This window comes from Pantherophis guttatus, chromosome 11 (genome assembly GCF_059756535.1).
Source record: "Pantherophis guttatus breed Tessera chromosome 11, ASM5975653v1, whole genome shotgun sequence".
NCBI lineage: Eukaryota > Metazoa > Chordata > Lepidosauria > Squamata > Colubridae > Pantherophis > Pantherophis guttatus.
The window spans coordinates 17,725,519-17,743,923 of NC_142073.1; the positions used below are offsets into that span (position 1 = coordinate 17,725,519).

General features: G+C 40.0%; 1 long non-coding RNA gene across 1 annotated transcript in view; it reads right to left on the reverse strand.

Moving 5' to 3' along the window:
- Positions 1 to 5,611: 5,611 nt before the first annotated feature.
- LOC148112292 (uncharacterized) overlaps positions 5,612 to 18,405 on the reverse strand; it is a 159,284-nt gene continuing 146,490 nt past the window's right edge. Inside the window, exons 2-3 of the long non-coding RNA XR_015729596.1 lie at positions 13,071 to 13,148; positions 5,612 to 7,725 (exon numbers count right to left, since the gene is read on the reverse strand). This is a non-coding gene — a long non-coding RNA (uncharacterized LOC148112292). The remainder of the gene's footprint in view (positions 7,726 to 13,070; positions 13,149 to 18,405) is intronic.

The window sequence follows — 18,405 nt, forward strand, 5'->3', positions numbered from 1 at the left end:
AAGGAACAGAGGCTGGGGCAGTGGTGAAATGCAAAAATGTTTGCTACTGGTTCTGTAGGCGTGGCTTGGTGGGTGTGGCTTGGTGGGGGGGTCATATGACTGGGTGGGCGTGGCAATCTTTTCTTTTTACTTTTTTAAAGCATTTTTACTACCTATTTGCCCAAACCAATAGTAAAAGAATGCTTTAAAAAAGTTTTTAAAAAAAGGTTCCGATGATCACAGCTGTGCCATGCGCGCACATACTCACACATGGACACACACACTAGAGCTGTTATTCATCAATAACAAATCAACACAACCACCATACAGTCTTAGCTACACCTCCTGATCCCCAGACCCAGTCACATGTTTCCTGACCGCCTAAGCTTTGTATCTCTAAGTGGCTACAAGCTCTTAACAGTATTTTTCAAACATATGGAAGAAAAACAATGGCCCGTCAGGAGCAGCTTGCAAAGCCACTGAGTTGTGAGATTCTCGGCCTCCCAAATATACTGTACTTTTATCACTTGCAGGACTAGAAATGAAGATAAAATTGTGCATATGGAACTGGTTGCATATATAACTGGGGACACCCAGCTCTTCCCCAGTGGTGAAATGTAAAATTTGTTATTACCGGTTCTGTGGGCGTGGCTTGGTGGGGGGTGTTTAATATGACCGAGTGGGCGTGGCCATTTTTTCTTTTTCTTTTTACTTTTAAAACCATTTTTTCTACAACCTCTTTGGCTGAAGAGGTTGTAGAAAAAATGCTTTTAAAGCCTCTGACGATCCCAGCTGACTTGCCTGATCGGCAGAGGCTTTCTTTTTTTTTTTTTAAGCCTCTGACGATCCCAGCTGACTTGCCTGATCGGCAGAGGCTTTTTTTCCTTTTAAAAGCATTTTTTTCTATAATGTCTTCTGCTGAAGAGGTTGTAGAAAAAATGCTTTTAAAGCCTCTGACGATCCCAGCTGACTTGCCTGATCAGCAGAGGCTTTCTTTTTTTTTTTTTAAGCCTCTGACGATCCCAGCTGACTTGCCTGATCGGCAGAGGCTTTTTTTCCTTTTAAAAACATTTTTTTCTATAATGTCTTCTGCTGAAGAGGTTGTAGAAAAAATGCTTTTAAAAGCCTCTGATGATCCCAGCTGAGCCGCGCAATCATCAGAGGCTTTTTAAAAAAACTTTTAAAAGCATTTTTTTGGCCAAAGAGGTTGTAGAAAAAATGCTTTTAAAAATAATTTTTAAAAAAAGCATCTGATGATTGTGTGGCTCAGCTGAGCAATGGGGGGGGGGCAGGGATTTTTGCTACCGGTTCTCCGAACCACCTGCCTCCATTGCTACCGGATCAGGCGATCCGGTCCGAACCAGGAGCATTTCACCCCTGCTCTTCCCCAACCAAAAACCCTTCCTCAGCTATCAATCATCTTTGATGTAGCCCATGTTTCTCAGTTTTAGTAACTTTAAGGTTAGTGAACTTCAACTCCCAGAATATTGGGAATTAGAGTCCATGCATCTTAAAGTAACCAAGGTTGAGAAAAACTGGTTTAACTTAACCTTGAAGAGGATTTAAAATAGCTTTATATGTATTCTTTTCAATTGTATTGATGAATTTCACATGGTTGGTAAGTATTTTCCACCTATTTTAATTTCTTCAGAATAAAGGACTACTACATTTGGACTGCAAACATTCAGATGGACATGAGATGGCAGTAAGAAGATTTTCTCGATGTTGGCTACTATCTAGTAGTCACCTGAAGTTCTGTAGTCTAAATACAATAGCCCCATTTTCTGAATGAGATTGGAGAGCGTACTGTTCTCAGACTTCTAGTCTCATATCCTCATACATTCAATGTCTGTTGCCTAGCTCATTGAATCTCCTGGCTTCATATACAAGAGCAAAGCTTTAAACAAATTGAATAAAAATAAACAAGATACAGTATATGCATATGTGTAGATCATTATCACATTTAATTTCTTGTTAGAAAATAGTTAAGCATCTCCCTCTTTGGCTTGAATTATTCTATGAATGAAAGACTTCATTCTACTACTAGGACTTGGGACAGAATTTTTTTTTAAGGAATTTGAACATGTAGAGAAAAAAGACCTTCAATCATTTCCACGTTGCATCCTATTTGAGGAGTTTGTGAGCCACAATCGTATTGTAAAGTAAAAGACAATGGAAATGTTGAAGAATCTTATGCCATGACTTGCAAAATTTAGAATAATTGCAGTTTACACATGGTCAAGAACATTACTCCTTAAACATAAGGTGAGGTGATGCAAAAATAGAACCCATTGATGTTCATTGATTGATATACACATGTTTTATGTTGTCTGTCACCCCTTCTATAACTCAAGAAACAAGAGTGACATTTTCCTACATTGGGGCAGGAAATTTCTTTTGCAGTGAAGGTCCCCATTTTGGCCTTCAATTTCAACCCCTAGATATTGCAGGATAAAGGATGATGAGGACTTGAAGTTATGTAGGGGTTGGGAAAGGTACAAAAATGAATTTTGGTTGCTGCAGAGGCCCCATAATAGTTCACTCTACATAAACTACCTAGCATCGCGTTTCGTTTAACTCCATGTGGTTACACATCTATACAGGTACACATAAGATAGAGCAGCTAATATATTAATCTCTAGAGAAGGGAAGCTGAATATGAAACATACAGACACGTTGGTTGAGTTTCCATACATGCTAGGCAAGTTGTTGGGTTTCCTCAGTTTCAGCACCTGGTGAAGAATGCTGCCATTCTCTTAGGCCAGGGGTCAGCAACCTGCGGCTTTGGAGCCGCATGTGGCTCTTTCAGCCCTCTGCTGCGGCTTCCTGTCACTCAAAATATGCATCACAACTGCCAATGTGCAACACCCACTGGCATGTGATTTTCAACCACTGGTAGGCCAACCAAGGATAAATCCAAGAAAAGAAAAGTTTCAGAAGAAAACAGAACGTTTAATTCAACTACATATGCTAGTTTTGTGGCCGCTCAAGAAATAGTCAGTCACGGGAAGGGTTTTGTGGCTCCCGGTGTTTTCTTTTCTGTGGGAAACGGGTCCAAATGGCTCTTTGAATGTTTGAGGTTGCAAACCCCTGTCTTAGGCCATTGTTATGAACATGGTATTCAACTGTAGAATGTAGAACTGTTTATCAATTTGGTATTGTATGAGAATCCCACCACTGAGTTTCATCTAATCTGGAGTTAAAAGTTTAGAGTTTAAAGAAAGCTATGAATCCAACTCAAGTGTTGTTGAAAAGCCAACTAAAATGTTGCCACAAAAGGCAAACCAGGACATTGTTTTCTATCAGGAACAGGTGGCTAGAAAATAAATTGCTCTTGTTGAATTGGAGACAGCAAGGATCAAATGTATGGACTTGTACCAACCTCACCCCCAAGAATCTTTCTTTCTCCAAAACTTTCAAGTTCTCTCCAAGTTCTTCCAGATGTTTTTGTCTGAGCATGATCGGTCCTACATAAAATTTTCTCCTGTAGGCCAAATTAGACGGCAAATTTAGGCGAGAAGCTCTCACTGCCAAGAAGCTTGCGTTTCAGGTGGGAAGTCTTCCGATAGGGAATCTGCCTAAGGCTTTGGGATCTGGTGGTGCATTCAGGCTCACAGCCAGACTTCCTACAAGGAAAGAGCTTTCAGGTGGTTCCAAGGATGGAAGGGGGAAAGTCAAAGCAGGACAACAAGGCATGAAACACCAAAAGGACAATTCCCATCATGCCCAGAGAGCATAGTTGATTAATTGCGAGATCTTATGGAGTTTGTAATTTATAATTCATATTGTGTACTTTTGGTCTAATAAATTAAACAAACATTGGGGAATTCTAGGACCTGCACATTCTTGTCTGTATGTCCTGCTGGGCTGAATTTCAGTACCAGTCCATTGCTGGGAAATAACCTAGAAATTTTCTGTCTTTTTTTTTTCCTGTAGAAAACAACAAGAAGGGAGCATGTATGCCTTATACAGTGTTTCCCCGAAAATAAGACCCTTTTTTATATTTTTTGAACCCCAAAATAAGCGCTTGACCTTATTTTTGGGGGGGTCTTATTATTTTTGGGGTGCATGGAGCAAGACGGGGCTCCTCTTGCCATCTTACCTGATTTCCAGCTTTGTCTCCTTAATCCTAACCAGAGGAAATGGCAGGGACTGGCATTTAAATATTTTCAGAGAGGGCTTATTTTCGGAGAGGGCTTATTTTAGAGCATGCGCTCAAAAGCCCAATTGGGCTTATTATCAGGGGATGTCTTATTTTCAGGGAACCAGGGTACATTGAAATAAATATCAATGAAAGTTGGTACCAAATTATAATTGAACTTGATTGAAACCTGAATAAGTCAAGGATAGAGAAAGCTCGATAAAGCATTCTTCAAAATGAAAAAGGTCTTCTGCAGTCACAACATAAGCCTAAGACTGAAAATGGGACTTGTCAGATGTTACATCTTTTCTATCCTGCTCTACGGAGTGGAGAGTTGGTCTCTGACAGAAAACCACTTGAAGAGACTAGAAGCATTGGAAATGTGGATTTACAGATGGCTGTTACGTATAAGTTGGGTTGACAAAATCACAAATGAGGAGGTGATAAGCCGCCTGGGAAAGCCAAGGGAAATCATCAAAGCCATTAAAAAGCGAAAGTTAGAATATTTTGGACATGTGATGTGACACCCAGAAAAATACGGGATCTTCACTTAATCCTCCAAGGAAAGATTGAAGGCAAACCAGGTCCAGGCAGAAGAAGAACATCATGGCTTTAAAATCTAAGGGACTGGTTTGGACAAAACTCAGCAGCACTCTTACATGAGGCTGTTGATAAAAATAGGATCGCCACCATGATTGCCAACGTCTGATGACAGATATGGCACAAGAAGAAGAAGAAACCTGTATCTGCTTGTCTGTCTGTTCATCCATCTTTTCCACATCCCATCTGTCTCTTGGCTCTTATAGGCACGGTTTTAGCACAGTTTTTACTAATATTTTAATGTTGGGTCATTTTAGTCTTTTAATTATTTTTCACCTGTTTCTATAATTTGCAAGCTGCCCAGTCCCCTTGTAGAGGAGATGGGGATATAGAAAATAAATAAATAAGCAAACAAACAAACAAACAAATATCCATCCATCCATCCATCCATCCATCCATCCATCCATCCATCCATCCATCCTTTTTACCCAGCTAGGTGGCAGTGCTGAGCTTATTTTGCCCAATCCAAAAAGAACAAAGCTGGACTTGCAAAATAGATGGATAAGAGACCACCTGAAAACCTTTGAGTGGCAAATTACATTGGGAATTTTTATTTTTTTTAAAAAAAATCAATTTTGTTCCCATGAAAGCTACCTTAATGTGTCGCAAGAAGCTGAGCTCACTCGCTGGAGATTTTAACTTTTTTTTTTTACATTTTATTAAGTCAATGTAATTAATCGGAGTTAATTTGAATCACATTTAAATGCAAATTAAATTAATTTAGATGTACTTTTTGTCCAGCTTCCTCATCTCCACCTTCGACTGTATCAACCACTTTTTAAAGGACAGCCTCTGTACACTATCCCAAGAACAAGGCTGGTCACTTAAGCCGAAAAAGTTGTTTAACCCAATTCGAAATTACAGGTAGTCCTCGATTTTTTAACAGTTTGTTTAATATCTGTTTGAAGTTACAACAGCACTGAACAATTTTCACACTTTTGCAGCATCCCCATGGTCACATGATCAAAATTCAGATGCTCTCATATTTATGACAGTTGCAGTGTCCTGGGGACACATAATCAATCCCCTTTTGTGACTTTCTGACAAACAAAGTCAATGGGGAATAGAATAGAATAGAATAGAATAGAATAGAATAGAATAGAATAGAATAGAATAGAATAGAATAGAATAGAATAGAATAGAATAGAATAGAATTCTTTATTGGCCAAGTGTGATTGGACACACAAGGAATTTGTCTTGGTGCGTACGCTCTCGGTGTACATAAAAGAAAAAATGGTACAACACTTAACGATAGTCATAAGGAACAAATAAGCAATCAAATCATACTGGGAAACAGTCAATATAAATCTTAAGGATACCAGCAACAAGGTTACAGTCATACAGTCATAAGTGGGAGGAGATGGGTGATAGGAACGAAGAGAAGATTAATAGTAGTGCAGACTTAGTAAATAGTTTGACAGTGTTGAGGGAATTATTTGTTTAGCAGAATGATGGCGTTTGGGAAAAAATTGTCCTTGTGTCTAGTTGTTCTGGTGTGCAGTGCTCTATAGCCTCGTTTTGAGAGTAGGAGTTGAAGCAATTGATGTCCAGGATGCGAGGGGTCTGTAAATATTTTCACAGCCCTCTTTTTGACTCGTGCAGTATACAGGTCCTCAATGGAAGGCAGGTTGGTAGCCATTGTTTTTTCTGCAGTACTAATTATCCTCTGAAGTCTGTGTCTGTCTTGTTGGGTTGCAGAACCCAACTAGACAGTTATGGAGGTGCAGATGACAGACTCAATAATTCCTCTGTAGAACTGAATCAGCAGCTCCTTGGGCAGTTTGAGCTTTCTGAGTTGGCGCAGAAAGAACATTCTTCATTGTGCTTTTTTGATGACGTTTTTGATGTTAGGTGTCCATTTTAGGTATGGTACAAGCCAGATTCACTTAAGAACCATATTATTCACTAAAACAACTGCAGTGATTCACTTAACAACCGTGTCAAGAAAAGTTGTAAATTGGTGTAAAACTCACTTAACCAATGTCTCGCTGAACAGCAGAAATTTGGAGCTGAATTGTGTTTGTAAGTCGAGGACTATAATGAAACAAAATGTTAAAAAGTGATGATATTTATGTAGTTGTCTACCAAGCACATCTAAATTATATTAAAATAGCCAAAATATATTTACAATCCCCAAGGCATGTCACAACATTTGAGCACCTTTTGAGCACAACTTTTAATATTTGGAAATTGAAAGTTGAAAAAATCGACATGCCTTATGTTGGTATATCCTCCTCGTTCTACACTAGAGGTGGGTTTCAGCAGGTTCTGACCAGTTCTGGAGAACCAGTAGTGGAAATTTTGAGAAGTTCGGAGAACTGGTAGTAAAAATTCTGATTGGCTCTGCCCCCATCAATTCGCTGATCGGGAGGAAATGGGGATTTTGCAGTAACCTTCCCCTGGAGTGGGGAGGGAATGGGGATTTTACAGTATCCTTCCCATGCCACATCCACCAAGCCACGCCCACCAAGCCATGTCACACCTATCAAGCCACACCCACAGAACCGGTAGTAAAAAAATTTGAAACCCACCACTGTTCTACACCCATTATTCTGTCAGACACACTCACAGCATTCCCTATTATTGTGGTCAAAATGCTATCTTTAACTGCTTGGGTTTCTGTCCAGACTGGGAAAGGACTCCTGCTTTTTCAACTAACACAAATATTTGTTTCCATTTTCCAGAAATAAGATGGCAGGTGGTTTAGGTTTTAAGCAAGATTTTCTCTGCTTCCCCTTTTCATTACAGTTGACATGCTGGAGCCTGAGTTTTGTAACCGACTTGTAGCCTATGGCATCAGACAGGGGAGATGAAATTTAGAGCAAACATGCACAAAAAAGAACATGCACAAAACATTGAGTTGACAGCTTGCTGAGGTAGCTTTTTTTTGTCAAAGTTGCTCTAGCGTAATCGCCGCACATTGTTGTACAATAGTTGACATAGCTCTGTTGCGATGTGATGGAATGGAATCACCATTCGGTATTTGCAATTGTCTGTGATTTACTCTGAGAAAGAAAAGAAAATAGCCCAGTCCTAACAGGTGTTTTAGTGAACCAGTTGAAAAACTTGATTTTATCGGTCATCTATAAATAGTTTTACTATTTATTATATAATGCTATGATATTTTTATAGATACCTGGCACAATCTCCTGTATATACCCTATTTTCCCGAAAATTAAACCCAACCGGAAAATAAGCCCTAGCATGATTTTTCAGAATGCTCATAATATAAGCCCTACCCCCAAAATAAGCCCCAGTTAAGATTGTCAACCAGATGGAGGCATTTAGTACTATATTTTCCCCAAAATAAGACCTAACTGGAAAATAACCCCTAATGCGTCTTTTGGAGCAAAAATTAATATAAGACCCGGTCTTATTTTCGGGAAAACGGGGTAAATTAGTTGTCTGTTACCTTATTGTATTGGGAAATGTTGTAGTGGCTAAGGACCATCTTTAATGTTTTGGTGAGACTGGAGGATAAAAGCTAGAGTAGATACGGCACTGATGTGAGGAAGACAAGAAACCATTATTTACTTAATATGTCTAAAGAATCATAGAATCATTGGGCTGGAAGGGACCTTGGAGGTCTTCTAGTCCAACTCCCTAACCATGGCAGGAGACCTTTATTTAATTTTCTTCTTTGCTACTGATTGTTATGCTAAGGAGATTTGTAAAGGTTCTGCAGAGCCAGTCCCCAATTGTCAACAAGTGAATGGGGATAGATTTCTGCAAGATGTCTAGATAAAAATAGAATACACAGACATACATGATATCTTCCCCCCAATTGCCAACAACAAATATAAACATTGGTAAAGTATTGCAACGGAAGTCTGCTTTTTTTCCAAGAACTGCCACTTGGATTGCTGATTAATTTCATATCTTCTGGACTGAGGAAAAAAAGGTTTAATGTTCCTTAGTGCTATGATTAGCTCATGGAAATCTCTGCAAAACCTTGGCCAGATAAGTGATGTCTCCATTTCGGCCTCTGTCTTATAATCTTAACAATATGTTTTGTAACATTGAATAATGATAATTAAATCAATATCAAGCAAGATCAGAAAATAGATGTGGGGGGTTTTGGACAAAACTTCATATGTAGCCAATGTTGGTTAGTAGTTGGGGCTATATTCAAAGCTTGTTTCAATGCTAAAGGAGGTAAGTGATGAATTAGTTGTTGGCTTATAGAAAAATGGGTTCTGTTATCACTCTTTACTTCTATGCATGTTTCTCCTCTTCTGTGTGGAGTTAACTTAGAAGAGCAGAAGAATCAGGACATTGGGGCTTAAAGAGGATATAGTCCATATTCAAACATTATGCTTTGTATAATAAGGGAATTCATCCACTACGGGTTTTTTTAAGTTAAACCAAACACAAATGACCATTCAACATATTTGGATAGAGACATGGGATGGGACCTTTCTTACAATTTCTTCATAAGGTGGAGTATTTCAATATATCAAGAGTAACTTTAAGCAATACAGCTTGCATCATCACTGAAAAAAGCCAATAGAAAGAATTCCCTCAAAAAGTCTGATCTTCTGATTTAACTAAAACGTTCAAAATGAAGAGGACTGCAAACAATGGTTGAGATGATCCTTCGGTGGGATAAAAAGAACTTTTGTGTACCACTCTTGGCCCCCCATTAGATTTCCTCCAAATTCTCATCTCTGAAATAATTTCTTATATAAATTCTCCTTCATCAAACTGTCTGAGGCCAAGTAGAAAACAACGAAGAACAATTTCTCTACCCCTTGTGAATAGGCCGTGGGAAAACAAATTGGTCTTTTAGAGTTAAGCAGCTGCACTATTCATACAACATAGAATAACTGAGTTGGAAGGGACCTTGATGGTCATCTAGTCCAACCCACTGTTGGACAAGCAGGAAACCCTACACCACTTCAGACAAATGGTTATCCAACATTTTCTTAAAAACTTCCAGTGTTGGAGCATTCACAACTTCTGAAAGCAAGTTGTTCCGCCGATTAATTGTTCTCACTGTCAGGAAATTTCTCCTTAGTTCTAGGTTGTTTCTCTCCTTGATGAGTTCAGGACAGAATGATGTTGGCTGGTCCCATGTTTGATTTCTGAGACTTTAGTTGAAGGTCTGAAATATGTTTGTGTGTTTGATGGTCCAGGATTGTTATGCAGGACTATCCATTAAACAGAAGAGATCACCAGTGAAATGCTCAAACCAAATGGCTGCTCCTTGAGCTAAATTTAACAAGTGAGCCAATGAACTATAATATGGGGAGGACCTGCCTATCTTTGCCACTATCTGACATGTTACCTATGTGTACAGTTTTCTACAAGATCTATCCTGACACTGTGATTTAATAATCCACAAATAAGGCCTCTCCTCAAAGGATGGGAACTACTTCTGCCTGTCAATCCTGCTATTCTTAATTGGCAGAATTTACATTTTTAATTTAATTACATTTTTTAATTTGATCTTTCAAGGTTCCTCTACACCACCCAAGAATATTGACAGTCGACAATGAGGAGACAAGAGGAAAATCTTCTGGGAAGAATTTTTTTTGGCAATGTGTAGAAGACTAAACATATACTACTAGGATTATACCATGAGAGGACCATCTAAATCAGGGGTCTCCAACCTTGGCAACTTTAAGACTTGTGGATTTCAACTCCCAGAATTCCTCAACCAGCTGACTGAGGAATTCTGGGAGTTGAAGTCCACAAGTGTTAAGGTTGCCAAGGTTGAAGACCACTGATCTAAATCATACATGCTTGTCTGTTTCCTCTTGATTAGAAGATAGAGCCATTCTTCTATTAGCCAGAATAGCTTCTGAGAGATAGCAAGGAGAAAAGGACAATTACACATGCTTCATCTGAAGATGTGAAGAGAGCTGATCCATTCATGAATGGTAAATCCAGAGGAACAATTATGTCCCACCTTACCTAAAGGTTCAAATCTCCCAAATCTCATATTTATAAGAGCACTGGCTAACACAGACATCTTTAAATTGCTGATCCATTTTGGATATATTTCGATATCACACCCCATAATGTCCACATAATAATCATGACATCATTATTATTAATCAGCCAAGATTGGGAGCCAATGCCATAGAGAAAGATAACAAGATGGGAAAGTAGCCATTCAGATAAATTACTAGATAAGAAATTATTTATTATTAATCAGGAAAATGACTTCTAATATATCTGGAAGGCACCGTGGAGAAATCTGGATTATCTAGTAGCTCAAATATGCATGCCTTGGTGGTGCAGCGGACTAAAGTGCTGTTAAGTAGCACTTAGCTGCCAGCTGTCTGCAATTACTGCAAGTTCAAATCTCACCAGGCTCAAGGTTGACTCAGCCTTCCATCCTTCCGAGGTAGGTAAAATGAGGACCCGGATTGTGGGGGCAATAAGCTGACTTTGTATAAAAAGAACACTGCTTAGGGGGAGCCGAAAGCCCTACTAAGCAGGTATATACAAAAGTATGAAGGCTATTGCTTAACGCATTGTAAGCCGCCCTGAGTCTCCGGAGAAGGGCGGCATATAAATTGAACCAATAAATAAATAAATAAAATAAATAAGGTTTTCCTTAATGCAGATTCCCCATGGAATTTCTATCTTGGAATATTACATTCTTGCATTCAGGCTCCATTTCTTTCAATCTATTTTAAGGGTACGGTGTAATGCATTAAGCATTATTTATCAGAATTATTTCTTGAAAGTTCATAAAACATATACAGATATTATTATCCTTCTATGTCGAATTGTGTATATGTGTAATGGAAAGTGTGGATGACCAGCAGGAATGAAGAATGGGATTGTTTCCTGCTTAGGAAAGGCAAGAGGCCTCAGTTACTTAATGGTCAGAGCAAGTAACTGACGATCAGGGGTGCTATTCAGCAGGTTCTGACAGGTTCTGGAGAACCGGTAGTGGAAATTTTGAGTAGTTTGGAGAACCGACAAATATCACCTCTGGCTGGCCCCAGAGTGGGGTGGGAATGGAGATTTTGCAATATCCTTCCCCCAGGAGTGGGGAGGGAATGGAGAATGGGAATGGAGAATGGAGGTGGTGGGCAGTTTCAGACATGCAAGATTAATGTCAGCCCACTCAAGTAAACCAGACAGGTCAAACAAATAAATCAGACAGAAAATTCTAATTTAGGTAATTCTACTTTATTGTAAGATTATATTAATAGAATCCTGCAAGAAATCTGAAGGTACAGACTTCCCGCTGCCACTTTTAACTGCTTGTTCCTTTAGGGTAGATCCTTCCTAAGTTTCTTCCTTTGACCAACTGGGGGCTCCTGTCTCTCTTCTTTGATTGTTTCCTAAGCAGTATCTTTTCCTTTTGTTCCCCAAGGTCATCTGCACATTCCATTCCATTCCATTCCATTCCTCCCTCCGTCCATCTCTCTCTCTCTCTCTCTCTCTCTCTCTCTCTCTGTGTGTGTGTGTGTGTGTGTGTGTGTGTGTGAGAGAGAGAGAGAGAGAGAGAGAGAGAGAGAGATCCTATTTTATTTTCCATTCGTTTGATGATTAAATATCAAATTAGTTTTGTTAATCATTCATAAGAAGCCAACTTATTTCCTTTGATATGAATTTAAATACTGCTCAATGACTTTGATCAAACAACAGGTCCAGCCTTAGTACATGCTTTCTCACAATATACTAAGCTTGATTAGCAGCAGCCTTGGTCACTTTTTGGGCTTTGTGGAAATTGTGAAAACCCAACTCATTTGGTTGGTTATGATTTAATATATTATGTCCCTCTGACCCAGTGGTGGAATTCAGTTTTTTTTTTACTACTGGTTCTGTGGGTGTGGCTTGGTGGCATGGCTTGGTGGGTGTGGCAGGGGAAGGATACTACAAAATCCCCATTCCCTCCCCATTCCTGGGGAAAGGATATTGCAAAATCTCCATTCCCACCCCACTCTGGGGCCAGCCAGAGGTGGTATTTGCCGGTTGTCCGAACTACTCAAAATTTCTGCTACTGGTTCTCCAGAACATGTCAGAACCTGCTGGATTTCACCCCTGCCCTGACCCCATGGTTAATTCGGAAATCAGGTTAAGGGTGTTGAGCTTTTTCAGTCATTTTGTTACTCCCATTCTATTTTTTTTAATTATTTTTTTGCCTATTTTCTTCTATTCCTTCTTTTCCAGATTCATTATGCAATACTCATCAGGACTGTAGCGCAAGAGAAAAAAGCCAGTAAACCAAAGGAAAAAACAAAACAAAACAACTAAGCCCAAATTTATTCTAGACACAATTTACAAATTCACATTGCTTAAATTATTAATTAAGTGCCAGTTTGGTACAGTGCGGGGGTGAAGGTGTTGGCCTAAAGACCAGGAAAATATGAGCTGTAAATCCTACCTTAAGCATGAAACCCAGCTGGCTGACTTTGGACAAGACACTCTCTCCCAACATAGCCCACCTTGCAGGATTGTTGTTCTAGGCAAAACAGGAGGAGGAAGGAATATTAAGTACATTTGCTGCCTTGAGTTGGTTATACAGTAATAAAGGCATGATAAAAATCTAATAAATACATAGTTAAAATAAAACTTGTTAGAATGGCATGCACGGAGGACCCTCGTGAAACCTCCTGCAGTTTGGATCTTATTTTTATATCGGCATTTTCCGGAGGACAGAAAGTTAGTTTAGAGCAAACAAAATAGACTACAATGCACTGCTTTCCACAAGCTAGCTTCTATCACCTGGACACTGAATAGTGGGTAGAGGGAATGAGAAAAATAAAGAAGTAGAAGCAAGAAAATGCACTTAGAAATATAAAACAGGATTTTTTTAAAAACGGAAATTTCTTCCTTATTTTTACACTTTATTTAAAAAAAAAAAACTCTTTTCCACTTTAGGCTTTTGAAGAAACACATCTGATAGTCCTCTGCCTGCTTTTCTTTTTGTTAATGGTAAAGGATAGATGAGGAGTTAGGATAGAAATGGTTTTTATTGAAAGGAGGAAGAGGAGAAGGAGGAGGAGAAAAGAAAGAAAGAAGGAAGGAAGGGAGGGAGGGAGGAAGGAAGGAAGGAAGGAAGGAAGGAAGGAAAGAAAGAAAGAAAGAAAGAAAGAAAGAGGAACACATTTAAAATCATCTGCAAAGATCAACACGTGTCCTTTCATTCCCCCCAAATATTTTTGTATTAATGTTGAACAGTTCACCCCCTCTCCCTCCCTCCCTCCCTCCCTCTCTCTTTTACACAAACACACATACACTTTCTCATTGCAATCTCTCTCTCTCTCTCTCCCCCTCTCTCTCTTAAACACACTCATTTTCAAATTTCTTTCCCTCTGTGTCTCTTTCACACTTGCACACTTGCTCATTGCAAAACCAGCTGGATACAAGTCCTGGCTGAGAGGAAGAGCTGAGGATTTGAATGGCAGCGAACTACCCCTCCAGTTCACTAAGTTGATAAAGTTATTAAAAAGCAGGAGCAGGATGAAGATGACAAATGGGGCGGTGTTGGGTGTGACCCACCCATACCTTAAGGCTGTGCAAACAGAGAAAGAAAAAACAGAACAAGTCTGACAGGGTAATGATCTACAATAGCCTCATTCCCTCAAGGTTAAAATATGTGTGTGTCTGTGTGTGTGTGTGAAAGCGAGCGAGTGAGCGAGAGAAAAGGAGAGAAAAGAGACAGAAAAAGACCACAGGCCAAACCCGTTTTCTGAGGTTGTTCTCTGGTGCTCTTGGCAAAAGTGTGCGCTTAGTTTTGTTTGCACAAACTTGACTTCAGAGTTTTATTTATTAGGAAACAGGAGAAGCAAATCTTTCTTACACGGTGGAAAAAAAGATGGACTTGGTCTTTGCTATAAGGGTGGGGTCCGAAGGGAGTTCTAACCAGCCACTGGGACATCTGCTTAGCAACAGGACTCTGAAGGAAAAAAAGAGAGCAGAGTTGGGGGCAATTGTTGGGAGCCGAGAGGCCAAGCAGAGCCTTTATGCAATTGGGCTTCATTCCAGCTTCTTCGTGCCAAGTGCCGAGCTTTGCTTCCAAAAAAACCAAACAAGGACATTTTTACAAGACTCCAAAAAGTGAAAAGTTTTCCTCCCTCCTCTTCCTCCCTCTTCTCTTCCTCCTCCTTCAAACTCTTGTCTTGGCTGTGAAAAAAGGATGCAGGATTGTTTAAAGTTATGACTTTAAAAAGGATGCAGGATTGTTTAAAGTTATGAGGAGGAACCTTCTGACAGGGAGAACAATCCACCAATGGAACAGAAGTTGCCTTCCGAAGTTGTGGGAGCTTCATCACTTGAGACTTTCAAGAAAAGATTGGACTGCCATTTGTCAGACATGGTGTAGGATCGCCTGCTAGGACGGAAGGGGGGGAGGTTGGACTAGATGACCTTCAAGGTCCCTTCCAACTCTGTTAATCTGTTAACATGGAGCAGGAGCTTGCAGGAGATGGACGGTTTTTATTCTATAGATGCTGCTGGACCCAAGAATGATTCAAAGATTTAAAAGTTGGTCGCACAGTCAGTCAGAGGTTATTAAACTGGATTTTGCCCACCTATTGAGTCCTATTGACTTGGGATAGGCAGGTGCTATTTTGATGGTATTAAAGGTATTATCACAGGATGAAAGCTGTCCAAGAAAAGCTGCCTTTTGCAATTGATTTATAGTGATTTTGTCAATGGCGGTTTTACTGTTTATGGGTATTGCTAGTCACACATTCAGTCAGATGTTTACAGTGAGTTTGGCATTTTTAGTCACTTATTTAGTCTGTCCCAAGGATCCGGGATAGGATAGGCAGATATTTGATAGTGCTAAAGATGCCTTTGCGGATCTAAGCTGTTCCAAGTAAAGCTACTTTTACAATTGACTGATGGGTTTTTTTCTCAATGTCAAGGATGTGCAAGTGGTGCTCCAGATATTTCGGTACTATCTTTGCATTTTCATTGCATTATTATTAATATTATTATTATTATCCCACCTATGGAGTTTGTTTGTTTATTATTTATTTATAAATTTTATTGGCCACCCATCATCACAGAGTAACTTTGGCCAGCTTACAATCAGTGTTGTTGAGGAAATAAAATTATTGGGGAAAGGTTGGGATGGTGATGATATTTGCCTATGACCACATGCTACTTTCAGGCAACTTTCAGACCAGGCCTCTGCAGGGGTTTGATAAGGAAACACCCCCCCACCACCACCACCAACATCTCATAGGATTCCTGGCAGGAATTCTGGTAAAGAGGTGCTGGGTGCTGTAGAACAGGGTCCCAACCTTTCAGACCTCAGGAACCACTAACTTCATAATTTTAAATCCCGCAGACCATTAATATGGTCTGCCTAATGACCGACCGGGTGGGCATGGCTAGGTGGTCATGTGACTGGGTGGGCGTGGTCAACTCAATGTCACTCACGTCGAGAGGCACCTTGCTGGCCTCTCCTTGCCCCTCTTCTGCCAGCCACTCCTCGCCTCTCCACCCAGGCTCCTTAGGGCCTCAACAAGAAGCAGCTGTTGGAGCTAAGCAGCCACCACGAGAAAGAGTTAACAAAACAGCTGGCTCAGTTCAAATTGGATCTGACTGAGAAGGAGGCTCCGCAGAAGCACCTCACTGAGGGCTACAAGCACAGGCTTTCCAAGCAGAAGGAAGACCTGTGGGCGTGCAAGGCCAGGTACTGGCGCCTGGAGGCTCAGAGGGCTGAGATGGTCAGCCAGTTCCAGGCCATGATGCAGTCTCACTGGAACAAGGCCCTCTGGCTCTTCGCCACTAGCGGCACTTCCATCCAGCCTTCGCCCAAAGCCCTGTACCAGGAGGCTGAAGCAGACCCCAAGTCGGAATTTCTTCCCCCCTCTGACCCACATAAAAAGACCCCAAAGGGGGAGCCTCTCTGCCGCAGCACAAATGTTCATTGCACATATGCGGCCCAGGTAGTTTGAGGACCCCTGATTTAGTGCAATATAAAAACTATAAATAATTTTTCTGCGGACCACCAAAATTTTCTCCCAGACCACCAATGGTCCACGGACCACCAGTTGGTGACCGCTGCTGTAGATAGCTAGATTAATTTACAGGTGTTGTAATCCCTAAGGGGCCTGAGCCCCCAATACTTGAAGGAATAATTTCCCACCTATGTTATAAAGTAGGAAGTCCAGTCATTTGGAAAGGTTTATTATGGGCAGTAACTCAGAAATTTTATATGATAAAAAGATGTTCCTTTTTAGATAACTTTATTACGTTTATTTTACTAAAAAGATTAAAGAACTAACAAACACTAATAATTAAGAGAACAGGAAGGAAAAGAAGAGAACCAAGCCAAAAGTACAGAAAGAAAGAAAGAAAAATTGCTTAACGCATTGTAAGCTGCCCTGAGTCTCTGGAGAAGGGAGGAATATAAATAAAAAAAATAAAAAAAAAATATAAAGAAATGATTTCTGATTTTGTTTTATAATAGTTATAAGCATAAATTTAAACAGAACTTTCTCTAAGTTTACATTAGTTTCATTTTTCTATTATAAACTATTTTTTTTCAAATAATCGAAACAGTGGTGACATCCAAATTTTTTTACTACCAGTTCTGTGGGTGTGGCTTGGTGGGTGTGGCATGGCTTGGTGGGTGTGGCTTGGTGGACATGGCAGGGGAAGGATACTGTAAAATCTCCATTCCCATCCCACTCCAGGGGAAGGTTACTGCAAAATCCCCATTTCCTCCCGATCAGCTGGGACTTGGGAGGCAGAGAATAGATGGGGGCGGGGCCCATCAAAATTTCCACTACCGGTTCTCCAGAACTGGTCAGAACCTGCTGAAATCTACCTCTGAAGCAGTGGATAAGCAAATAAGCAACAAGCTTATTTTAAGGCCATTTGAGGAATTCTATTTTTATAATTCTTAATAGGAGTCATCTGATTCACACCTTTCAAATTAATATGCGCATTAAAGCTTTTCTTTTTTGCACCTCTCAGGTGTTGCTAGGATAAAAAATAAATAGATCAATGTCTACTTTTAAACATGCCGATGAAAATAAATTGGGATAAATGTATGTTTTGACAGCATAAATATTTATGGTTTTTTCCCCTCCAAATTGGGGGAAAAAAGTATTTGAGGATCGGTAAAGGCAGAAATAGGAAAGGACAGCTATCAGTGACTTTGTAAAAGTCACATGAGCCAAAAATAGACCAAAAACTAAGCCAATATTATGTTAATTATGTAGCGTGCGGTTCATCATCTGCTTTTTATTTGCAGTGACTTCTGCTCATGTATGCTCATGGAAGCTCTTTGTTTGTTTGTTTGTTTGTTAAATTATTCTGTTTATTAAACTTGTTATATTATTGGCAACCAAAGTGAGCCTGCAGAATTCTGAACTGAAGGAGCTGGAGAGAATATTTAAGCCTCCTCAACGTGAATACCAAATATTGATGTCTATTGGACTGTCACTTTCTTGTTCATGTGGGCAAAAGGAAAATTAGATTTGGCCTGATCTGGAACCTCATCTGGGTTGACTGGTGGGCCTTATATCACTTGTTAATTGGCTTCTTCCTGATCTAGTTTAATAGTCTGCCCCAAATAATGCCGTATTGCAGGCTAACAATGCTCATGATCCAGAGTTCAATCCTGACTGGCTCAAAGTTGCCTCGGCCTTCCATCCTTCCAAGTTCAGTAAAATGAGGACCCCAGATTGTTGGGGGCAATATGCGGATTTTATAAATCACTCAGGGAGTGCTGTAAAGCACCATGGAGCAATATA